Here is a 23,505-nt window from a genome sequence, read left to right on the forward strand (position 1 = left end):
AGGAAAAGAAGAAGCATTTACATAAGAACTCCTCAGTAGTTCTTTAAGACTAAAATCTTGCTCGCAACATTTTGCAACAAAACATATGTTAAAGAAAATTTAAGGAAGGCCATTCATTGGACTGAGTTCCTGTAGTAGGCCCCAACAGAACAACCCAAAATGGAGTCACATGTGTCAAAGTTCCACATCACCAAACTGAAAACTAAATTGTTCACTTATAAGATCTGACCTTCCCACAAATCAGGAGATGATAGCCAAATTCCCAAACAGTCCAATTTTCCAAAAACAAAAAACAAAAACAACACAGTAGATTCATAGCACCCAATCAAAAGGAACCCAGTCAACTTGAGCTGGCATGACAAAGAAGCCCCTGCTGCTTTCACCCATACAAGGAAAGTAACCTGAAGCAACCGGAGGTCAACTAATCCACTTTCTGTACTGTGCTGCTTCCTTGCTCCTGGTCAAGCTGCCTCACAAAAGCCAACTGTTCTGTCACACTCGATGGAACTCCTGTCTATTGTGTACACTGAGTGATGCCTTGTTCATAAATTGCTAACAAAAGCCAATGTAATATTTAACAGTCAGTGTGTTGAAATTTTATTCTTAAAAACACAGAAATAGGCCATATCTATTCACTGTCCATTTCATCTGTGGGACACTTGCCATGAGGGACATAGCTTTGCACTGAACTTTAAATATAAATGAGGACTAATTAGTTTGAAGAATCACCTTCATTTTTCCATTTGCTGATTTGTTCAGTCAATATTAATTATTGAGAGCCAACTATACACCATGTGTGGCAATAGGTACTGGGAACACAATAGTGAGCCAAACAAGGCGTCTCAATCTCTCCTGGGACATGAGGAAAGACTCATTTATCAACTAATCACACAAATAAATATAAAATTACTAAGCCCTCCAACACGAAAGGCATGGGACTAGGCAAATAAAAGCCCTGTTTGGCCTAGTCAGGAAGATCAGAGGTCAAGAACACTTACCTGAGGAAGTGTTGCTTGAACTTGGATGTAAAGGGGGAATAGTACTTAAAACCAGGTGAAGGAAGAACATTCGAACAGCAAGAATTCAATGGACAATGGCTCTGCAGGCAGGCATGGTGCACCTAAGGAACTGAAGGTATGGCTGGATTGGAGAGAGCTGGGGTGACTGGGAGGTAAGAAGAGGCAGAAACAGACCATTAGGGACTGGGTCATGGAAGCCATCATTTAGACATGAGAAACTGTGGGCTTTGTCCTAAGAGCAATGGAAAACCATTGAAGACTTTTACACAAGAGAATGACGTGATGTGATATGATATGATATGATATGATATGATATGATACAATATGATATGATATATGATATGATGTGATCAGGTGGGATTTCTCTGGCTGCAGCATGTTGGTTATGGCAAGAACAGAAGAGTAGGCAAGCTATCAAGAGGCTGAAAGAGACCAGAGATAGAGGTTATTCCCCACATTAATTAAATAAGCTTGATACATATGAGGTTAACCAGATCCTGGTTTTTGTCTGACACATCACATACTTTTTCTTAGTGATGTGTCATCACTCCCTTCCTAATGGCCCTTTCCCTTCCTAATGGCCCTTTTCCCACTCCCTTCCTAATGGCCCTTTCCCTCCATTTATTTAATAGAGAATTTGATTCTGTCACTTGTAAGCCAAAATCACTTAGCCAACCTGTCTGAAAATCTGTATTTGTAAAAGGACTAATTATAATCTCCCAGCTCTCCTCATGGGGTTAGTTATCATGAATATAATCTGAAGTAATAGGTATGAAAATGCCTTGTACACTAGAATATATGAGATCAATGTAGGTTGGCATTACTGCAGTGTTTCTAATTATGCACAATGTTCACCTTCTCTGGAAGTTAAGAGAGTATTGATATGAATATTTTGGTAGAAAAAAATTCAGATGCTTTAATTAGGATACTCATCAAATACTTAGCCAAGGCAATAATTAGTGCAGAAATAGAAGGCAAAACAGGCAGAGATAAGAGCAAATTGGTTGACTGTGTAGCCACAGCTTCAGGTCTCTGATGCTATGAGAGTGCACTCCAATCCACTCACCATGGTAAAAAGCCATGTGCATCAGCAGCAGCTAGGACTTGTGCTCTCAGGATGTATCCATTTATGATTGTGAGGAACTATAAAGACTCTAGGAACTCAGAGATGGTGCCATTGTTCCCCTTCCCCTTGGGGAATACTGTCAGGGGAAAAGCTTCTAGTCTCTCCAGAAAAACAAACACAGCCAGAAAAACAAACACAGCCGCACTTACCCTCCAACTCATTTGTGAAAGTACAATCAGGATTTGATCAAACAAACCTATTTTTATAGGGAAGGGACTACCTCAGGGATGGAGGGTAGAAAGCATCTTCTGACTGGAGGGAGAAGAACATGGAAACATATAAAACTCATAAAGGGCTTTCCATCCAAATTCTGTGGGAGACCAAGTTATTTCAGGGACCAGAGGCTCTCAGACACATTTTCTACCCTCTTACCCCTTCCTTACCAAATCTTGATGTAATGTCTAATGACTTTGTGGGTGGAAAAGCCCTACTTATTTTCCAGAGTTGGGATAGGCAGTCAAGAGTTCATTTACACAGGGGCGTGGGGAGAAAAGAAGGAAATTTTCAAGAGCATTCTCTTCATCTGTAAGCATTGCTTCCACCACATCGAGAATCAGTCCTCACCTTATATCACTCCAGCAGGTGTCTTCTCTGGTCATTTCAAATGGTATTGGAAAAGTTCCCTCCAAACTGAAGCAGAGTGAATTCTAATGTGATAATTCTGTCTAGATAATCGCTATTCCCTCTCAGTCAGGTAGTACTCCCTGGAGAAATTTTGAGGAGGTACTCAATAAATCCAAACCACCCTTATAAGATGTTCCAATTTGGGTATGGAGAGGACTCTAAGAGTCTGAGATGGGAGAACCGTGAGAATCTTACTTCCTATCTCTCAAAGAAGCTTTGGGATTGTGTGTCTTAGTACTCTCTCTCTCTCTCTCTCACTCTGTGTGTGTGTGTGTGTGTGTATGTGTGTGCATGTGTGTGGTGCACAGTCACCTTTGTTAAGAGATGGCATTTATGAAGGGGAGCTGAGGAATCTTCTAGAAGTAGAAGAAATAGCTGGAGCCAAAAAAACAAAATGAAAATGCAAGACTTGCAACAACAACAATAAAAATCCAGCCAGTGGTATGACTGGTACTTACATTCCTGAGCTAATTATAGAGGAAAAAGAAGACTGGAAAGATTGGGCATAGTCAAATTATAGAGGGGTTGGAAAACCAGTCAGAAATGGTGGGAGGACAATTTATTCAAACATTGCAGAAACAGAGAGTGTGACTATGTGCTGGACATAGTTCTAGGTGCTTGGGATATATCCAAAAGAGATCAACATTTCTCTTATAAAATTTGTGGTCTAGGAATGACAACCCACTATTATCTGCCATTGGTGCTTAATGTTCATGAACTAATTTAATATTTAAAACAACCCCATGAGATAAGCACTATTTTTAGTCTGCTTTGACAGAATAGGAAATTTGAGGCATAGGGCGGGGAAACATACTGCCCAAGGTCACACATTTGGTAAATGTCTAGAGTTGTTTTAACCACCGCATTCCACTAGTTGCAAGAGCTGATGAACTCCAACAAATTTACAAGAAAAAAACAAACAACCCCATCAAAAAGTGGGCGAAGGACATGAACAGACACTTCTCAAAAGAAGACATTTATGCAGCCAAAAAACACATGAAAAAATGCTCACCATCACTGGCCATCAGAGAAATGCAAATCAAAACCACAATGAGATACCATCTCACACCAGTTAGAATGGCAATCATTAAAAAGTCAGGAAACAACAGGTGCTGGAGAGGATGTGGAGAAATAGGAACACTTACACTGTTGGTGGGACTGTAAACTAGTTCAACCCTTGTGGAAGTCAGTGTGGCGATTCCTCAGGGATCTAGAACTAGAAATTCCATTCGACCCAGCCATCCCATTACTGGGTATATACCCAAAGGACTATAAATCATGCTGCTATAAAGACACATGCACACGTATGTTTATTGCGGCCTTATTCACAATAGCAAAGACTTGGAACCAACCCAAATGTCCAACAATGATAGATTGGATTAAGAAAATGTGGCACATATACACCATGGAATACTATGCAGCCATAAAAAATGATGAGTTCACGTCCTTTGTAGGGACATGGATGAAATTGGAAATCATCATTCTCAGTAAACTATCGCAAGAACAAAAAACCAAACACCGCATATTCTCACTCATAGGTGGGAATTGAACAATGAGAACACATGGACACAGGAAGGGGAACATCACACTCTGGGGACTGTTGTGGGGTGGGGGGAGGGGGGAGGGATAGCATTGGGAGATATACCTAATGCTAGATGACGAGTTGGTGGGTACAGCGCACCAGCATGGCACATGTATACATATGTAACTTACCTGCACATTGCGCACATGTACCATAAAACCTAAAGTATAATAATAATAATAATAATAATAATAATAAAAGAAAAAAAAAAGAGCTGAAGGATGAGAATTTCAAGGAGTGTGTTTTGGTCAAGGGGAGTTAGTGAGGGGCAATTGTAAGACTGCAGAGAGCAGTCATCTTAGTCAACTGAGGCCGCCATGGCACAATACCGTAGACTGGATGGCTTAAACATCAAACATTTATTTCTCACAGTCCAAAGTCAGGATGCCAGCATGGTTCGGTCTTGGTGAGGGCTGTCTTCCTGGTTTGCAGACAGCTGCCTTCTTGATGTGTACTCATACAGCCTTTTTCAGGCACTTCTTATAAGGCCACTAATCCTATTGGATTAGGACCGCACCCTATGACCTCATTTAACCTTAGTTACCTTCCAATAGCTCTATCTCCAAATACAGTCACATTAGGGGTTAATTTCAATATATGAATTTTGGAGAGACACAGTTTAGTCCATAGCACCAGGCGATATTAAGATTTTAAAAATTAGTGATTATCCATGCTTGCTACCTTCATGTATTTTTAAATGTAATCCTATCCAAAGCCTTAGGAGGCAGACAATCAATAATCTATTTTACAGACTGTAGAACATGAAGTTGCAAGAATTTAAAGAAGGTTTTATAGTACTCCTACATATGTGTATGACCCCTGAGTTAAAACCCCAGGTCCATCTACTCTGTCCTGCCCCACACTGACCCACTGCTGTTGTTGCCTCAGCCTTCATGCCTGACTGAGTCCTGAAGCCTTAATGACTTTGGAGAAGGGCCCTTTCAGCCTGCAGAGGAATTGGCAGAACTTCTCGGGTGCTAGGAAACAACCCCTACCTGGGGAATATAGTTGGGAGAAGAGATGTAGAAAAGGAAGGTTTTGGTGGAGAATATATCTAAGTCAGTTTAAGAAAGATGATTTTTTAAAGTTTCCTTTTTAAAGACTTTTTCAAAGGAATCTTCAAGGGGGAAAAAAATGGTAGAGAATTTCCTGGGGTAGACTCACTTAGCCATTTGGGGAAATTAAAATGTGTTGTCAACATGGGGAAATCTGAACCTCCTTTCTTCATAGCTACCATTCATAGGCTCACTTTCTTAAAATGCCTTCATTCTCTCATTCATTTCTTCATGGTCTGCCTTGAGCATGTCTCTGTGTAGACACAGTGAGTACTGAGGTGCTGAGGAAAATGTATTTGAAATTGCTGTGACAAGCTTCTGGAAAGTGTCAAGAAAAAGAAGTCTGTGGTTAAAATTATGAGAATGCATCAGTTGAATGGTTCATTAATTTAAGTACACTTTCGTTTTTCCACCCCATTGACTTGGTCTTTTAGATAGAGCCACACAGAGTTTGAATGCCTAGAAACTTGCCCCTCAGGTGACAAGAGGAAGTGAGCATGAGGGGAGTTCTATCGCTCAGATCTTGTGTACAGCAGCTTGGTGAGAAAGGTAAATCAAAGCCAGAGCTACATTCAACAGCTTATATTTGAACAAGTTAATGTGTTTTCTCTTAAACTCATAAGAAGTAACATAGGAACATGGGTTTGATAACAGACACTGAGATATCTATGATTAGTGAGCTAATATTTGTCTGCTGAAACTCTAATGGCTCATCTTTGTGTTCCAACACTCTCAGATCCTACACTTAATTGAGTTGTTCCTCTGCACTTGGAGAATCACATGTATGATATAATTTAATCTTCATAATGACATACTAAAGTGTGGCTATTTCCATGTTACAAATGAGGAAGCTGGTGCTCAGAGAAATGAATGACGAATGGGTTCAGGCTCCTGTAAATGTATGGAGGACTATGCCTACATATGTTCATCATCTTCCCAGGGCTCAGTGAAGTACCCATTACACTACAGATGCTCAGTATTGTCTGCGAATTTACTAAAAGGTAACAGAGCCAGGTCTCAGACTCAGGTTTTGGCTCTTTTGGCAGCACTTTCTTTAGCATATCGGGATGACTTCTCATTCAGTCATAATAGAGAATTATTTTCCTCTATTGGACACTAATACTGAAGCATTATATATACCTTTTGAAATATCCATTTGGATTTTTCTTTTTAATAACAGAAGATATATATGTTTACTGCATAAAAATAAGGTGTAAAACGGAACAAGAACAAATACAACAAACGTATTTAAATCATTTGAAATCAGGCCAACCAGAAATTCCTGCCTCTGTTCTGCAACATCCTTTGCTATAATAAAATTTATATTCTGTTTCCCCAAGAAAGGGATGCCCTTCCAATTCACCTTCCTGAGGCTCAATAAATACTCCTTCTTAGAGTCAAAAATAAGACAAGATCTCTCTTTATTATCATCCAACAGGATCCAATAAGGCCATTCTCTGAACTATGAACCATAAATACAGTGCTGGGGATGGCAAGTCTCCCAATTCAAACATTTTAATCCAAGTGTTATTAGGTAAAAACAAGCATCAAATTCATTCTGTAAACAGAAACAAATTTGTCTGTCAACCATGTGTTGTTTAGTGGAAAGAACAAATTTGTGTGATTTGATTCTAACCAGCAGTGTCCCCTTTTAGTGCCTCAGTTAACTCACTGTAAAAGTGGAGGTGCTCACACAGATGGTGACTAGTGTTAATTCTAGTCTGAGAATGCTATGTCTCAGTCTAAGAAGTTAAAAAAGGTCACATGTATAAATAAAGGAGAGAAATTCACTTGCCAGCTTCTTCCATGACTAGTGAGAATTGGAGGGGTGTGGGCTGGGTGTAGCTAGGTATATAAACAATCCCCGCTCTCATTGCTAGTTGCTTTATGAACATAATACCAGTTGCTTTCCAGATGCCAATCATTGCCTCATTGGCTTTGGAGGCTGATGGCATGCACTCCAAAGAAGTCTCCACCAAAATAGAAAATCCCAAAGTGCTTCTCTCCTTAAAAATCACATCAAGCCCTGCCTTTGACTGATGGAAAAGAGAGTGTTCTGTTTTCCACTAAAGAACCTCAAGGAAACTAGAGGGTGAATTTCTGGTCACTGAAGATGAGAACCAGAGCCGTAATGGTCATTCTATCCCTCAGGTCCCGGCTGGTGATCTACCTGCAAGAACAGGCCATTTGGTTTTCCAAGGTCTCTTTTCTCCTACAGGATAGGACTTAGACATACTGCATTATAATTACTTGACCAAAATATATTCTTGTTCTCTGACTTCATTTGACAGAGTCATAGGTAAGAGATATTGGAGAAGAAGCTGCCCACTCCAGTAAAATCCACTGAGCACAGTAAAATAGTGGTCTACCACTTCCTTTGTTTTTCCATCAACTCTTGTCTCTCCATGATTTTCTAAAGTCCCTGTGACATTGTGCTTAGCCTAAATGTGTTCCATGCCCCTCTTTCCTAATAGCAATGGATGGATTGCTCTTGAGGGAGTTCTTTGCCAAAGTTACTACCATCACCTTTACTCCACGAGAGCCTTAATTTATTAGTTATTCCTTTATAATTATTTTAAAGAGCTCTGGCTTGATTTTTGTGAGAAAGGTGGATGAAGATTGGCAAATATTGAGGAGAGAGAAAGAGTAACATGGTATTATCTTCTGCAGAGAAATGCGTTTTGGGTGTCAGGAACTGACAGGGGAAAAACACACAGACATTCATGGCAAGAGACTTGATGGAAGCTTAGGGGACTAATCCTGATGCTCACTTTATTTTCTTTTTAATGGGGTGTCAGTTCTGAAGAATAAACAGTCTTTCCTGAATCCAGAGTTATAAGCACTTATTTGTCTAGATAAAGTACAGAAAAGAAATATTGTGTGCTGCGGCCCATAAGTCATCTTCACGGCCTTTCAGGTAAACTACCAAGGATTTTTACTGTTCAACTCAGTGGAACACAAATTGGTAAACTGAGAGCTAACTGATCATGGCCATTGAAGCAGTCCAAAACTGACACCCAAAATTTCATCTTAATCTGAAATGCCAACATCAATTACCTACAAAAGTGCCACAGCAGGGGATACCCACAGAAAGGGCAACATGCATCAGAAGCTTCAAGGAAGGCAACATTCCAGGGACTTATTCTCAATCATTCAAAGGGTTTTCCTTTGTTAAAATTGTACCTGCTATTAAAATCGAAAGCAGCAATTAAGGTAACTTTAAGTTCCAGTGTCCAGAAAATCTGGAGAATGATATTCAGAACTAAATGTATATATGGACATGAATATATATTTTTGAGCTATTTCATCAGCATCATCTGGAAAGCAGAAACACACTTTGGCTAGACTCTTAGATGTTTCTGGTCTCTGTTCCCATTAATTTCTTAATGAATTTTTTTTCTGTTTTAGTGACCATTATGTACCAAGCATTGTGTCCAAGGGCTAAGGCCGTAGAGATGATGCAGACAGTCTCTCCCCACATGAAGCTAAATGTCTAGTGGAAAGATAACATAAATTTAACTATGACACAGTAGACTAAGGGCCACGTTGTCAACTGGATTACAATCTCCATGTAACTGAATTCTTGATGAGTGTGTCCTCAACCCTGATTGTAGAAATGGGAAAAGGTTTTTGAACTCTGTATCATCACCCAAATGCTCTACTTTCTCAAGCTTTTCCTCAGCCCCGCATACCCATGACATTAGTAGAAATAGGGGCCCATGTTCCTCAGTCTAAGTCTTTAAAAATTATAAATCAAGCTAACAGACTGAGAAATAAATCATATTTCATCTCCATACATTGACAAATAGAACTTAATCTCCACCTGGAAGGCCAAGTTTGAAACTTTTAGGAGTTCATGTGATGTCATGGAGTGAGTAGGCCCCAGCTCCTGGCTCCTGTCTTTTTGGCCAATCCATCTTGCAGTCCCCCTCTGGCTCCATCCTGCATTGTGAAGCGTCTCTGTGTTCACAGAACACTGAAGACTGGTCAGTCCTTCAGAGGACGGACTGGGGAAGAGCACACGCAGGCCCAGGGATCTGGCTCAGAGATGTTTCAGCAGGAAATTATGTGGCCTTGGTACCTACAGCGTGCTCTAGAAGGGGTATGCTGTCTTCAAGTGAGTACAACTCCATGATCCCACCTGCCCATTTCTTCGTGTGCTGGGGTGCAGGCAGTGAAACACAAGAGCAGAGTCCTCTGCTGTGTGACCCAGGACAGGAGCTTTGCTTGTGCAGGCATGAGAGAGGTACCCACTCTTTCCTTCCTGATCTTGTTTCCCTGAGGAAACTGCTCCCCAGAGCCCTCTCAGGAGGCGCTTGTTTTCTATCTTGCACTTCTTGAGGTGGGCTGAGTGTCTTCCTTGCTCCTCATTGCCACTTCTAGAAAGTCCCCTCCCTCGGCCATCTTCAAAGCTTAAGCCCTGGATCTATATTCCCTGATGGTTCTCTTTGTGACTTCCATCTACAAGCCCATAGTCTATTTACCTTCATTTCTTAAGGACTTCTTAGCATCTGCATCACTGCCACTCCCTCCAACACACAATCCATATGAAATTTTTGGAGATGTCAATTTTCGCCTCAGTGATCCCTCTAAGTTCGTTAACCTCTTGTCTTTCAATAATCTTGTCTTTCACCTTACTTCAGTCACTCATTCTCATGGTTAAATCCTAGATTTGTTTATTTCCAACAACTGCAGCCCCTTCATAATGTCACTTTCAAGCAGTTCCCTTGCTTTTTCCAAGTAATTCTCTCTGAACTCTCATTCCCGCAGATCTTCAACTACCTCACGACTTCCAATCCATTGATCCCATCACCCTTACTTTTACCCTGTCCTTCACCCATCTCGTCTTGTTACTTCCCTCCTTACCCAACTTAAATTCCATGGCCAGTCCTTAATAATGTCTCTTACTGTCACCACAATTTCCTTTGTTCAACTCTCCCTTTTTCATGCTCCCTTAGAAATCCCTAGCTCTGGTTAACTCCAATCTTCTTTTTACTTTGTGGCTGAATGCATAAAATTGAAAGTTTTGTGAAATACATTCACACTGCCTGATTTCACTTTCAATTCACAGCTTCTAACTTTATGTAGACCCTTGGTGCTGCCCACCAATTCTTCTACACTTTCCTTATACATTCTTTCTCTCCTACATGACTGCTTCATACCTTTTCTTCATTCTCAAAGCTTCCAATCTTCTTCCCTGCACACTCCGATGTAACCTGGCTTCCTGTTTTAACTGAGGAGGCAGAAACAACCAGAATAGAGCTTTCACACATTACCCCTCCACATCTACCTACGTGCTTGCGTTTGAATCCATATTCTTCATATTCTTGCCTGTTACTCTGTTTAAACTGTCTTTGTTTCTTGTTAAGGCAAAAATCCTCCACTCATGTATGGCATCTTTTCCGCTCCTGCCTATACAAAGACCTCAATCCAACAATTATCCCAAATTCTTCTATTTCATCCAACCTATTGAATAATTCCCATCAGCAAATAAACATGCCATTTTTCTCACCTTGAAAACTAAAAAAAAATTACACTTTCTTGGTTTCTTGCCACAAACTCTCTCCACTGTTACATAGTTTTCGCACTGCCGTTTACTTGAAACCTTTTTTTTTTTTTTTTTTTTTTGAGAAGGAGTCTCGCTGTCTCCCAGGCTGGAGTGCAGTGGCGCGATCTCAGCTCACTGGAAGCTCCGCCTCCCGGGTTCACGCCATTCTCCTGACTCAGCCTCCCAAGTAGCCACCACACCAGGCTAATTTTTTGTAATTTTAGTAGAGACGGGGTTTCACCGTATTAACCAGGATGGTCTCGATCTCCTGACCTTGTGATCCGCCCGCCTCGGCCTCCCAAAGTGCTGGGATTACAGGCATGAGCCACCGTGCCCAGCCTACTTGATACCTTTTATTCCTGTCCTCTCGTTATTTCTTGCGCATGCTCCATTCAAGCTTTGACATAACTGCTTGACTGATACAGGACCACTTACGACCTCTATGTGGCCAAATCCAATGGTTAATTCTCTACCATATTATTGACCTATCAGGGGCTTTCACAGATTTTCTGCAAAAATGGCCACCAAGAATCCTTCTAACCCATAATACTTACCTCACTGTTTCCATCAAAAGGCAAAGCATATTTCTCTGGTGGAGCTTGCAACATGCTTTGACCAATTAAATACATTGGAAGGGATGCTGTGACAATTGCAAACCTAGGAATGTGTTATCTCAGTCGCTCTCTCTCTTCCTCTCTCTCTTGCTCTCTCGTTCTCTCTGTTTTCCCTCTCAATAGATAGATAGATAATCTTTGAAATGCCTGGTCCCTTGCACTTAATACGTTGCAGGGTATGCTCAATAAATAACTACTAATAAATCACAGATGGCAGAATTTTGAGAGGGCCTTGAAGAAAAAATTAGAAATCAGGAGGAAAGAAAATGAGAGGAAAGCAAAGGCAGAGAGGCATTAAAATTCATGAAATGTTTGGGATGCCAAATTGCTCTTTGTATGTCAAACATTAGGATGGGAAGAAAGCAATGATGAAGGTTGAGGCAGATTGTCAACAGTCATGCATTTTGTGTTATCTATTTAAGTTTAGATGTTATCCTCTATTGACTACAGAGCTTATGTGAGTATAGCTTCCAGATGGAACTTTTAAGTGCAGGTCTTATGTTGTTTCATTGCTCCAGGACCTACAATGGCTTCTCCCTATTTTCCACCCCTTTTAGTCCTTATCTTTCCTTTCTGACTTTCTTTCCACATTTTATTTACAACTCTCAATTTGTCACCTAGCCAGGACATACTGTTCACTGGAGCATGTGTTCTTCCCATGCACTCTTTATTGGTGCTGTTCTCCCACTTCTAATATCCTTACTGCTCTCATCCCTTTATAAATTCGATGTGCTTTTCAAGATCTTGCATTGCCCCTTGAAGGTTCAAGAATCATTTTCCAATCATTTTAGCCCACAGAATTTTCTCCATTTTCCAAATCCCTCTTTTATTATGGTTAATACAAAAACATGGTGTGACATTTGATTGTTGTCCATATATGTTACATGTGTTTAGTCCTAAAATCCAAGTATGGGATAAACTTCTTGAGGGAAAGATTTATGTTTTATGATACATTTCTGCATTGTTTGTAGTTTTAATGTAGCTAGGAGGACAGTGGTTGTGAGCTAGTTACACAGGGCAAACCCAGGGCATCTACTGTCAAAGGTTGGGGTTGGGAAGGGTGGCAGAGGAGGATTCTGCTAGTATCAGTGGTGCCAATGACTTATATACAGAAAAGTAGCTATTTTATTCTAAGATCTGTTTTAAATGTCCCCTTCTAAAAGGGCAAAGTATTGTCTTCCCTTACCTGCAGCATTCCATAGAGTAGCAAATACACAGAAATATAGCTCACAAAATGCAAAGGAGGAAACTAAAATTGTAACACTGGAACAACAGATAAATAAGGTTACTAGAGTGGGTATTTTTAAAAGCCCAGATTTCTGTTCTGGTATCATGGATTCTGGAAGTAGAAACACCAGCAGTCAGAGCTGTGGAACAGCCAAAAATCAATTTAAAATCTGAGCCCAGCACAGTTGCTGAAGGAAAAGCTGTGAATTCTCTACAATTGATATGAAAAGCCAATGATAAGAGGAAGCTGTGAGCACAGTTCAGTGTGGCATGAAACAAAATCAAAGGACACAGAGCAGGCACACAATGTGAAACCTTAATAACAAAAGAAAATTTAAAGTAGATTCCCCAGTCTTTTACTGATAAGAGTTGAAAAGCTAATACCAGAATTATACTGTCCGTTATAATATTATAATAAATATAATTACAATGGAGATTCTTTTCTTGAGCAAAACACATATTGCTCAAATTTGAATAATGCTGGTATACTGGAAAACATTTTGAACCCAAGGTCAGGAAACTTGACTTCAGACCTACTCATGCCTATTGCTATCTGCTCATTTATTCTTTCATGTATTCATTCAATCATTCCAACAAAACGTTTACATGTTTTTGGAATTATTGAATGAATACATAAGTGAGCTTAAGCAAATTTCTCAGACTTCTGGAATTCAGATTTCTCATCTGTAAAATAGTGATAATAATCCTTATACTGGCAACCTTATAAGGTCTACAAAGAATCTGATGAAATAGTGTGAAAAGCAATTAAACTACAAATACAACCGACATAAGTTTGTTCAACTTATTTAAATCTGGCCCAAGTAATGCAGTAATTATCTTGGCACTACATCTGCAGAAAGCATCTTTTGATCTTCTAAGCCACTATTGAAACTATGAACAGTGCTCAATCATCTATTCTATGTGCTTTCAGCACACTCCATATGTGGTTCAATGTTACTTGAAAACTGTCAAATATCAACTGGGATTCGTCTGATTCCATTGATCTTTTTACTCATTTAAATAGAAATATCAGATTCAAAATTTATCACATGGAAAAAAATGAAGAAAAAGAAAAAGCTTCTATTGCTCATAAACATATCCAGATGGTGGTAGAGAAGGCTGTGGTGGACTGCTTTTTTGTGCAGATACTACCTCTGTCTTCCAGAAAGCCCTGTCTTCTCTATTTGTGTCCAGGTGGATTCAAAGTACACCTTTCCCAGGTGCCAACATTCAACATGCTTTATAAGGATGCCTACCAGTTCCTTCCCTTTCTGTAAAAGGGTCTGTTTTTAGGAAAACATTGCTTGGCAGTTGTAAACTCAATGGTTAGAATTGCCAGCATATAAGCACAAGTATATTTCTAGCCCAAAGATGGAAGAAGATAGGTTCTCTTACTTCTTCACTCTTTGGTGGTTTCTCAAAGAATGGGAGAATTTAGATGTTTAACCATCTTTCCTTCTTTGTTTGGCTTAGTTTTTCATCAGTGACCAATCTCCTTCCTGCATGTAAATGGGCTATTTTGGAGGCAGAAAAAATCCCATAATTATGTGGAATAATTTTTAACCCCATTACAGTAAGTCTTCTACATCCTACCATCAATAGGTTCTTGGAAACTGCAACTTTTAAGTGAAACAATGTATAACAAAACCAACTTTTTTTCTCATCAATGTTATAACAAAAGGATGTTATTTGAGGACTTGTTGTAGGTCATTTTGCTTAAAGTCACAATTTCTAAGAGTCTGTCAATATCAAGTGAGGACTTACTGTACTGTGTTTTTAGTGTATACATAAAGTCAAAGAAACATATATCTCTCAGGACCTGGACAAGGTAATGGCCAGAAATACCATCAAATAAATAAAGGACTTCTCCCCTGATCCAATGCTCTCCCCTCACATGTGACATGCTTGTCTGTACCGAGCTTTAGAGTTTACGGAATATTGTCTCTGGAACACTCTCATTTCATAATCACAATAACTATGTGAGGTCTGTTATCCCCAGGTTATATGGGATAATTCCAAAGGATGAATTGATTCTCAGGGGCTCAGTCAGTTGTATTGGAATTCAGGTGTTTTGACTCCCAGGACTTTGCTGGTGACTTTCCAAATGATCTCGTTTGGCCAGGAAGGTGAACCTAGCACTGGGTGATAGACATATTGCCACCTTGGTGCTTTATGTGTGTCATCTTATCACCAATTTCATTTATGGAAATTCATGAAAAAATTCCAAAATTTCACAACTTATGTATTACTGTCCTTATCATATGGGCACTTTGTCTATCTTGACAGGGTGGACTACATATCTTGATATATTGTGAAACTTCTTCTAAGTTCTCTTAACCCATCATATGAAAACCGTACCTTCCCAGTCCCTGGGCATTTAACAATGTGGTGGGGCTGTTCTACAAGGAGTGCACTCTGAGTTGCAATTGATAGAAATACAGTGTTTGGAATGTAGAAGGGGACAGTGCTAGTCTATGCTGGATAGATCACACCTCAAACACAACTTTTACTTCAGGACATTGATAAAATAAATTAGTGTCTGTGTTCAGAGGATTGTGTCTCCACCACTAGGAACTAGGGATTTGGGCTTAGGGAGAACATGCTTGCTGCCTTCACATTGGGAAATGCTGTCAGAGGGAAGACAGATTAGGCTCACTGTGTGCTGCCCTCCAGAGCCAAACTAGGGTCAGTGGGTGGAAGATACAGGAAGGGGGACTGTGGCTCCGTGGAAAGCAGAGCTTTCCATATTATGAGATCAGTTCATGCTGGAGTGAGTTGCCCCGGGAGGTAGGAAACTCCCAGGTACCAGAAATGTGCAAGCAAAGACTGAGCCATGCTTTGGCAGAGCTGTCGCTGCAAGTATTCAAGCACCAGAAGGAGATAGAAGGGTATAATGTCTCAGATCCCTTTTATTCCAGATGTTCTCAAAATGTTCTCCCAAAATTCATGGCAGAACAACATGCCTAGAGGTGTCTCTTATTTTTAGATCCTTTAAACCAGCTTTCTTAAACACCTCCACCAACAAGCAAACAGGAATTTGTTGTTTGGGGATATTTCTTTGGGTTTATTCTCAATTTTTTTTATTTCCTGCCATTTAAGAGGAAAAAGTGTATTCCACAGTGGAAATGTAGACATCCTCAAATTGCTTGTAAACTCCTTAAATTTAAAGGAAGTTTTCCATTTTTCTTTTTATAGAAAACAGTATCACTCTGGTGGGGGATATTGGGAAAGATTATGAATGTGTGGGGGTAGAAAGTGTATGAGAAGTCTCTGTACCTTCCTCTCAATTGTACTGCGAACCTAAAACTGCTCTTAAAAAAAAAATCTACCAAACAAACAAACATAGTTTGTGCAAAAGGACCTTGACCCTGCCACATTTCTGAGAAGGGGATTGCACTGCTCTATCATGAATTTTTCCGGTATTTTTTATCAGCAGGCAAGAAATGGTACATCAAACTTCATGACTGAACTGAGTGTAACACAGGAAATGCTTTCAAAGATATGAACAGGGTTTAGGAAAATAAATTGTGCAGAACCCAGGGTCTCATAGTAGTGGATGCAATTACCACCTATTCCTGAAGAAGTAAAGGAAGGAGCAGTTTTCAAAATCCACTGAGGGTCCTTGTATGGAAAGGAGGACTGTCTGGAGTGGGGCCATTGGTAGAGGAACCCAGCCAGCCCACTATGATCTTGCAGGGAAGGAACTGAGGAAAACGTTTCTTCATTTTCCTCCTAGCCTCTGTCACTTACTAGCACCTCCTATGGGCAGAGTCAACCGGAAGCCGGCAGGCAAGGGCACCTATTGGTGCTGTCCACATGCCCTGACACACACACAGCATGGGATAGGGTGGAGAGTAAATATGGAGAGGCAAGTGGAAAGTATCCAGCACTGTCCTTTCCCATAGCACAAATCCAGGTACCCATTTATTATCTGTTATACCTGTAGCCTGAAATGGACCTCTCTGCAGAGTCTCTGTAATTCACTAAGTCTTGTAATTGATTCTAAAATAGGATTAAAAGCAGTCATTGTTTTCAAAGAAGTTTTATCTTCTGATTATAGAAACTAAAAAAAGTATCAACAATAAATATATTCATGGCAATCTTATTTGGGTCCATTTGAGAAAGGGTTTTGTAATGGAAGATTTTCTGATACTCCTGTTTCCCAAAAAGCTTTACCAGAATTGAATGGCTCCTTCTCCCAAGGAAGCAACAAGTTTCTTATTGTCTCTTTCTCCCACAGCCATGTTGTACTGTCTTTCATATGAAATCTGTGCTATACTTTCTAATTTTATTATAAATGCTCATATTTGATAAAACATTGCATTGCTTTTAAAATAAAAACATTTCATTTTATTAGATAGGATTACATGTAAGGAAGACAGTTTCAGTATTGGTGGCAGAGCCTACAACAAGTTGCCAATAGAAAATGCATACTCTGTTTATGGGATGTGAAATACTACAGTGTTGGGGCAATCAATGTGGCTATGCCTGCATATAGGGGGATGGGCTCAATGGGCATCCCAGATTCTGTGTACATATTTCCTCCTCCTCACCCAGAGGAATTATCAGAAAACTAGTGAGTCTGGTATTTAAACATAAATTCTTCTGTAATTTGGTGCTCTTCAATGGAGGTTTTCAGAGCTCAATTTCAGTTTCATCTCAAAGTGGAATTTCAGAGTTACTTGACAATAACAGGTTTGCTCTTGAAAAATGAAAATGGAAAGTGAAGTCTGGATTCCCCCAGCCCCACCCCCATCCCACTTACCCTGCTGAGGACTTTCAGCCTCTTCCAGAGTAAAGAACATGCTCGGCGTTGATGGAAACATAGTGAGCTACCTTGTGGAAGCGCTTTAGTGCAGTTAAATGTTTACTGTAGCAGAAATGCCCAAATTACCCAGAGAAATTCATAGCACTAAAAGCATTAAAGCTTGCACACTCTTGTGGATTCATATATTCAACCTCCTGAAAGATCTAATGTGCATTTGAACTCAAATGCGATATATACAAATAGGCCATGAGGTCATCTCATATTTTGAACCTGGATTTTCTAGCATTGCATATAGGAGGATTTTTTTTTTGTCATTCATCTGGCTAGAGGATCTGGATAAGATAATCAGAAACAGGCAATGCACGGTGGCTCATGCCTATAATCCCAGCATTTTGGGAGGCCAAGGCAGGCAGATCACCTGAGGTCAGGAGTTTGAGACCAGCCTGGCCAATATGGAGAAACCCTGTCTCTACTAAAAATACAAAAATTAACCAGGCGTGGTGGCGGGTGCCTGTAATCCCAGCTACTTGGGAGGCTGAGGCAGGAGAATCGCTTGAACCCAGGAGGTGGAGGTTGCAGTGAGTTGAAATTATGCCACTGCACTCCAGCCTGGGTTACAGAACAAGACTCCGTCCCCCCTCACACCCCAGAAAAAGATAATCATAAACAAAAGTATATTGTGATATTCCAAAAAAACTATTTAGATAATCTCTTAAAAAGAAATTTCCCTCAAACAACAATCATAAGTCCTTGACTTTGGGCACTAGGTTGGAAGACATTGGTAGAGCTGGGGACTATTTAGATTCTGATGGGGAAAGAAGAGATATTATGGATTTCTAAAGCATAAAAGCTGTTTGTAGCTAATAAAAATCTAACTAAAAATCAAATCTTCTGTTTAATACTTTGGAATTCAATGTCATTTAAGTTAGCAGAATTCTTTAAAAAAATGAAGATAAAAGGTGAAACCAATAAAAATATAATTCATTGCCAGGAATTAGATAGACAGGTAGTAGAATATTTATTATTTTATGGTCTTAGTTTAAACAAATGGTTTCTCAGATAGCACTTCTCAATTACTCTATGCTAGTTACATTTTAAGGCTAGAAAAAGACTCAGTTTAGATCATAATCTATGAACCTCTTGTGATTTACTTTTTGATAAATATTGCCCAGTGAAATTTTTTTTTCAGATTCAACATATTGCTTTTCCCAGAAAATACTCGAAGCAGATGCCTTTCCTAAGTAAAGCTGAAATATGTACAAATTTATCAAAAGGACATTCTCAGTTCAAATAATGAAAAGCTACCAATTGGTCAAATAATTGAAGGTTGGGCAGAGGGAGAATCCAGAATATATTGCATGTTACACCAGTCCTTGTACAAATATATCTTGGGAGACAGCCTGCTCGGTTCCTTTGCAATAGACTTGGTCTGGAAAGTGACATAAAACCTTCACTATATCATGTGCATTTTGTACACTTTACAGTGTTTTGGTAATAAAAATATGGAAAGGGTTTGTCAGAGTGTGAAAATGACAAATGATTACATATAAATTTTTTCTTATGTTTCAGGTGGGAACAGTAATTACCCTGTTTGGTCTCTTTTTGTCCAAAGCTGTCCCTCAGTGGAAGAAAAAATAAAAACCATAATATAGATAGCAATTTGTAAGGAACAGGAAGCAGTTTCTGTGTTTAGGCCAATGGTAAAATGCAGCTCCTTTCAGAAACTTACAGAAGTACACAGGGCAGGGACTGGATAATCGCTGGACATTCTTAGTTGCCAGGGTCATATTTCTCACTTGGGTGGCCCTGGGCAAAATGCAAAAACCTCATTATATGTCAAGACATTCACTGCTTTAAAATTCCTCAGTAGTACTTCATCATTTGAATATGATGTCCTTATCATTCTGAGTGACATGCAAAACACTTCATAGCCTGGCCCTTGCTTTGTCTCTCCAGTCTCATATCCTGACACCCACACGTCCGCTAATCACCATAGGTGTATCACCATCAATTACTGTAGCTCCTAAGTGAACTATGTCCCCAAGTCTTCCTTCCTTTCTTTAACTCATTCGTTACATATTTCCTGGGTACCTACTATGTGCCAGATAAGACCAAATGATGAGCAAGTCAACATGATCCAAAGGCTTGTGCAATTTATGGCCTGGTGGGGCTAACAAAGAAAAATAACACTGCCAAAACAAAAAATAAACATGAATGAAATAATTACAAATTGTGACAGCTACTGGGATGGAAAAAAATTGAGTGTTGACATAGAGACTATCAGGGAGAAGAGGAAGGTGGTGACATTCAGGGGGTACCAGGTGAAAATCCATGGCAAAGACTTCCAGACAGAGGAAACAGCATGTGCAAGTCCTAATGTGAAAAAGGCTTTTTCAGGCTCACAGAATTGAATAAAGGCTAATGCAGCTGGAGTGTGGTAGGTGTGGGGGACATAGTACAAGGTGAGGATGAAGCGAGAGCCAGGCATCAGATCATGCAGGGCCTTGTAGCTCATAGCAAGGGGCTTTATTCCAAGTGCAATTAGAAATCATGGGTTGGATTTGAGCAAAGGGGTAATGTGATTTAATTTACATTTTTAAACAATTGCTCTGGCTGCTGTATGATAAATGAATCAAGAGAAAATAGGGGGAGCCTTTATTTAGAAGGCTATTCTGGAAGACAAGAAAAGGGATGATAGTGGATGGATTCAAGAGATATGTGGAAGTGGAATTAACAATGCAATTGAGGTTTTGTCTTTCTGACTAATTCCTACTTCTTTGAAGGCTCAGTCCAAGCATCACCTCCCCTAAAAAGCTATTTCGAAGACCCCTCAATCCTCAAAGGGTTGGAGGCTCTCTTCTGTTTTCTAAGTAGCCTGTACAAGGCCTCCACACGTGACACACTAATACTGACTTGCTTGTCTGCCTTCTATAAGACTATGAACTTTGTTAGGACAGAGGCTATGTCTTGTCCTTGTCTGCATCTCCAGCCTGAGCACAGAGCAGGTGCATAGGAGGAGCTCAATAGCTGGCAGGCGCATGGGTGAATTGTGCCCTCTGGCATGCTGGAGAGCTCTTCGCACGAACCCCTGAGTGGGAGCCAGACCCAGGCTTCGGGATTGATTCTGATATTGAAAGACCTGTGGAAGAGCTACTGCATACCAAGGACACCTATGTCCGTGAGAAGTGACCAAGAAATCTCAGACAGGAAGGCAAATTGATTTTTCCAAAGCCATTTCAGAGGAAGGAATTCTTGACTGAGGTGGACTCTCCGGCAAGTACTTCGAGTTCCATTTCTAAACCCTGCTGCGACAATTACATTTCAGAAACACTTGCTTGGAACATATAGCTCAGCAAACACTGTCATTTTTGACAAGGGTTTGCATTTATCAGTTGTGTTTCTGGGAGCTGTTGGACAGAAATCATAACCAAGCTGTCACTGCAGCCTCCCATTACCTTCAAGCAGATTCCTTTTAATTCACCTCCATGTAGATTTAAGTGTCTAACAAGCATCAGGTGCCTGGCTGTTGGAGTAGGGATGAATGTCAGGATATTTATAAAGGGTCTCTGTTCCTGAGAACCCACAGTTCTCTAAACAACTAAATAAGCACTTGTAATTGAGGATAGATATATCTATATGTATTTATACATGTATAGTCATGCACCAGTCAACAAAGGACCACATATATGATGGTGGCCCCATAAGATTATAACGGAGCTGAAAAATCCCCATTACCTAGTGATGTTGTAGCTGTCATAACATCCTAGTGCAACATATTACCTTTTACATATTTAGGTACACAGATACTTACCACTGTGTTACAACTGCCTACAGTATTCAGTACAGTGACATGCTGTACAGGTTTGTAGCCTGGAGCAATAGTATACCATTATAGCATAGGTGTTTTGTGGGCTATACTACCTAAGTTTGTTGATGTTTGCACAATGACAAAATTGTCTAACACTACATTTCTCAGAATGCATCCTTGTCGTTAAGTAATGTGTGACTGTATATTTGTGTATGTGTGTGTATATATATGTGTGTGTGTGTATAACACTATGTATGTATACACACACGCACACACATACCTGGTGGGAGAAAAAAATAATGGGATAATTTATCCATTCCTCTGGGAGAAAGAAAAAAGTGTGTATTTGGTCAGGGAGAAGCTTAACTTGACTCGGGTCAGTAGGAGATTGTTATCAGTCTCTCTCTGTTAACTTCCCAGAGTCAGGAAAGCCCGAGGTTTAAGGTCTTTAGCACCAGAGCTAGATATCCTGGGTTCAAATCTGCTAGTTATTTAACTACTCTTCACCTCAGTTTACTCAACTGTAAAATGGGATAATAATAAAGCATATAACGGAGTGTTGCTGTGAGAATTAAATAAGTTAGTACCTATGCGCATGGAAAGGTCATTCCAGAGGGAATAGTATGCACAGAGGTGATGGATGTCCCTGGAATGTCAAAGAAGAGCAAACCTCTGGTGTGAACAAAATACAGGGTGTGTTTGCATAGGAAGATTAGAGGGGTGATTGGAAACACAGTTTGTGGCCCAGGTCCTGAAGGGTTTTGTAAGTCATACTAAGAAATTTGATTCTAGGCCATAGGCAATGAGAACTATCAATGATTTCAAACAAGGGAATGGTATGATCAAGTCTATGTTTTAGAACAATCCTTCTAGAATAAATAGAAAGTTTGGACCAGAGGAAGAAAGAAATGAGAGGCAGAGTCCAACCAGATGGTTAACAGCAATAATCCATGTCAAATGGTTTAAAATCTGGAATAGGATGGTAGTAATAGGGAAGGCTAACCTACTAAATTTAAGGTTTTCGAAACATTTTGATTATGGGACTCTTCCTTCCTTATATAATTTCCAAAAATTATTCAGGACTCAATTTGGGAAATGCTGGCTCAAAATTTACTCATTTTGTGGATGTTTTGTTTCCTTACATCCTTCTGCATCTTAGATTATTCCTGTAACCTAGCAGGAATCGTGATCACAAATGAAGGAACTTGTAAATTATCTGATGATGGACAGTTTGACAGATCAATAAGTGAGCCAGTTTTCCATAGAAACCAAGCTTATTCTGAAATCTCTGGATTTTCGTATCAGCCAGCCTTCTGCCATAATGCTCTCTTTTCTTGGCTGCTCAAGAAATTTTGTGGGGAGAGTAGTGTGATAAAAGTTGTATTTGAAGAATATTAATCTGTTGTCACTCATTTTAGATTGGAGGGAGAAAAACATAGTGCTCTGGAGGCTTAGCATTTCTTTTCATTGCATTTTATGCAGTTCTTTCTGAAGACAAAAAGAATAATAAATCCTTTGACTGTGCCAGTCATAAATCTAAGTGCTACAGACACACACACACACACACAATTTAATCTTTGCAATAACCTTATAAAGCAGACACTGTTATTAGCCCTATTTTGTAGATGAGCAAACTGAGCTACAGAAAAAGCCAAAGTCACATATCTAACAAAGAGTAAAACCAGGAGAGTAAATAGCAGTAGCTGGGTTTAATAAATGTGGAATGAATGTGTGGGTGAAAGCGTTGAGGAGTTAACAGAATGAATTCTGATAAGAGACTGTGATAAGAGTTAGAAAAGTGAGAAGAAATTACACATTTAGGTTAAGGACAACATCAGGAGTCAAAATGGGAAAGGAGTCCTCTCGTTAACCTGGACAGTATTCCAAAGAAATTACTCTTCAAATGAGAGAGTTTGAAGTAGAGGTAGTAAAGCAAGTGAAATTTACTCAAAATTACAGAAAATATGGCACATTGGGAAAGTTAACACATTTCTCTGCTGTTAAGATCAAGCCCCTGTATTATTATCTGCTCTTATAAGTGGCGTTTGAAACAGATGCCATTTCAACTGCAAGGAGTTTACTGAGTGAGGCCCAAGAAATGTTTTCAATTTGCTGGATGTTGTGACTTTGAGAA

The 23,505-nt window shown here is 39.7% G+C and overlaps 1 long non-coding RNA gene across 1 annotated transcript in view; it reads left to right on the forward strand.

Moving 5' to 3' along the window:
* The first annotated feature begins 1,024 nt into the window (after positions 1 to 1,024).
* Positions 1,025 to 23,505, forward strand: part of LOC129014437 (uncharacterized) — a 103,678-nt gene continuing 81,197 nt past the window's right edge. Inside the window, exon 1 of the long non-coding RNA XR_008494220.1 lies at positions 1,025 to 1,134. This is a non-coding gene — a long non-coding RNA (uncharacterized LOC129014437). The remainder of the gene's footprint in view (positions 1,135 to 23,505) is intronic.

Source organism: Pongo pygmaeus, chromosome 16 (genome assembly GCF_028885625.2).
Source record: "Pongo pygmaeus isolate AG05252 chromosome 16, NHGRI_mPonPyg2-v2.0_pri, whole genome shotgun sequence".
Classification (NCBI taxonomy): Eukaryota; Metazoa; Chordata; class Mammalia; order Primates; family Hominidae; genus Pongo; species Pongo pygmaeus.